We start from the raw sequence: 2,641 nt of genomic DNA, 5'->3' as shown, positions 1-2,641 counted from the left end.
GTAATTGGGCATTATGTAAACACATTACCTGAGGTGTTTCAGTTTTTATTCTCCAACAGGCCAACTTGATCGTAGCATGTTGCCACGTTAGGTTCTCTGGCAGTTTCGGCCAAGGCGGTGCCGTTTCCGGTTTCCCCACGACTGAACGAAGGAGCAGCTCCACTTCGCCCCCAACTCCTCCGTCTTCTCTTTTTTGTTTTCACCATCTTCATTGGCGCTGCCATCATCCTCCCCTAGGCTGACGCCCGCCTTTCCTCTGGCCACCGTTGCCGCCTATTCCTACCACGACCGATCTGGTTCACCGCGCCACTGCAGGTTCGTTGGCGTGTCGCCGGCCGGCCGTCGCAAGCACTATCGCGGATGACGCCCCATCCGGTTTGGATGCCTCTTCCGTGTGTTTCCAGGCCGAGTGGCCGGATTGAAGTGCTGGTCGTGCCTAGCCGCCATAGTTCCTACATACTTCAGGCGTTTTCGAGGAGATCGAGCTCCACCCCGATGTTTGGCTCCAGCGAGAAGTAGTGGTGGGCGGCCCGCCGACCGAGGCAAGGTGGCCTCCAGTTCCTCTTCCATTGCCCCTCCCGGCCTGTCTATCGTGCCTATCTGAACCGTCGTTGTTGATCGCCGGATGATTTGGGGCTACGGGCTGCGGAGGTTAGACTCGCCGTTTCTCTTGCTAGAAGCCCTGTAAAAGTTGATTAGAATAATTATTCACCCATGTCTTTTTATGATAAATTAAGCTAATCCAAAACTGATGTAGTGTTTCTTCTTTATGTTGTTGCTCCTGCAGGTTCTAAGAGTTATGTTCATGGATCGAGAGTTTCTAATGTGTGGCTTTTCAGCTCTCAGGTAACTACAAAGTTTGGTGTGATCTCATTTAAAGAATTTGAAGATGTTGGCTCTGACATTTTTTCCTGCTGTTTAAGATGCAGTACATTCAGCTAAGAAGTATGGTAATGGAGAAAGCTTCAAATGGATTTGGTACATACACTAATACTGTAGCTGTTTTCAGTCCAGTCATCTACGTTTTTCTTGAAGTGTCTAAATTCTTATGCTTTCCCGTTCAGATGCCAATATTATTCTTGCTAGCGCTATCTTGCGTTTGCTATCGGTGGTGCAGCTGCTGCTTCCTGTTGTGGATGTACTTCCTGGACAAAGTTCCACACATGAATTGCAGCGTCCCGGGACGGCAGCCATGCTACCCTCTGCTGCCTCCTCAGCCACGAGTGCCACTTTCCTGCAATGCCTCTGGTCGAGCCTTCTGCTCCATAGTCTCTAGGTTCGTGCAGCTTGAGAACGGCAATGAGTCAAGCCGCCGGCACAGCACGGCCGCCTATGATTGATGATACATCTGATTTGTGGGTTTTTTACTTTCAATTTTCTATTCGTACTTTCTTATTGTAGCCCTCTGTTCATGTGTTGTGTGAATAGAGCTGTTGCAAAACATCGGACACATGGATTAATGCGTTAACATCTTCCACCCGTAATAGCAGGCTGTGTCTATTGTGTACAACCTGCTGATTTGGTTTGTTTCATTGTTGTGCGTCTTTCAGGCCAACCAATGTATGTTCAGTTGCCTTTGTTTTTGGAGTTCCTGGAGATAGATGGGGATGCCTGGCTGCGGGGTCGCTGGTCCAATAGCTCGCTCTGGAGGATGGGTCAGCATTCAGAAAAATGTGCCTTGAAGTTCCGACGAGGGCCATGATGGATTTGTAGGGCTATGCAGCCTCTTTGTTGAATTTTCTGCTCTTCTTTTAATCTGTGCAGTGTGGCAATGTGAAGATATGAACTTCAGTTATAATCTAGCTTACACGGTAATTACTTCTTTTCCTCGCAGTCAACAGATGTATATCCTAATATGCCAATTCGTAAAAAAAAGTAGTAATATTATGTTATCTAAAGTTAATTTGCAATGTTTGCCATAAACATAGCCATTTGTTTTGGGCAACTGATACACATTTTCAAGCCACTTCATTGTTAGTTGAATATTTCCTCTTCAGATTTCTTTTAATTATTTTTACTGATTATAGGTTAGTACACTTCCATATATGAAAACTTAAGAATCTTATATTCTGATGTAAAGTTCATTATTCTCATTACCAACTTCCATTCTAATTAGTATGGAGTCTTACCTCAGTTTATCTTGACAGTTTTCTTACTTGGTACAGCCGTACAGGTGAGTATCGCTGATAGTAAACACTTTATTGGCGCTTGGCTTATATAAAAGAAGCCATACATGTTTTTTTGTTATCGTCATGGTAAAGAAAATCGGCCCCAAGTTGGGTCGCTTGGAAAAAAGAAGCCATACATGATTTAACTACTGTTTTGTTGTCTGCAAGACTGCAAGCTTAGGTTCTATTTCCAGGATAGTTGACATGCTTCTAGATCTAGAATGCTTATTAAGTGTGTTCCTTATCACCACCCTTGCTAAAAGGACATGGTTTCTGTAAGTTTTATTTTTCTCTTTCTTTTTCCAGTTTTAGCCTATTCACATGAACACATGGAATAAAACTGAGTATATCAATAAAGCTGAGAATGATGCTGACAAAATCACGGTTACTTTCTTCAGTTCAGGAAAGGGAATTTAGTGCTAATTCATACAATCAGCTGGCACATATAAAGGAAATTTGTATCTACTAGCTGG

At 44.0% G+C, this 2,641-nt stretch overlaps 1 long non-coding RNA gene across 2 annotated transcripts; it reads left to right on the top strand.

Moving 5' to 3' along the window:
* The first annotated feature begins 372 nt into the window (after positions 1 to 372).
* Positions 373 to 1,179, top strand: LOC124673019. 2 transcript variants are annotated; one of them, XR_006992740.1, is made up of 4 exons: positions 373 to 651; positions 788 to 846; positions 924 to 978; positions 1,065 to 1,179. It is a non-coding gene; the product is annotated as an uncharacterized LOC124673019 (long non-coding RNA). The 2 variants fall into 2 exon arrangements; XR_006992739.1 differs by lacking the exon at positions 1,065 to 1,179 and having other exon boundaries at positions 924 to 1,036.
* Positions 1,180 to 2,641: the final 1,462 nt, after the last annotated feature.

The sequence above is a fragment of the Lolium rigidum genome, chromosome 1 (genome assembly GCF_022539505.1).
Source record: "Lolium rigidum isolate FL_2022 chromosome 1, APGP_CSIRO_Lrig_0.1, whole genome shotgun sequence".
NCBI classification, from domain to species: domain Eukaryota; kingdom Viridiplantae; phylum Streptophyta; class Magnoliopsida; order Poales; family Poaceae; genus Lolium; species Lolium rigidum.
This window is presented reverse-complemented; position numbering and strand designations above follow the sequence as displayed.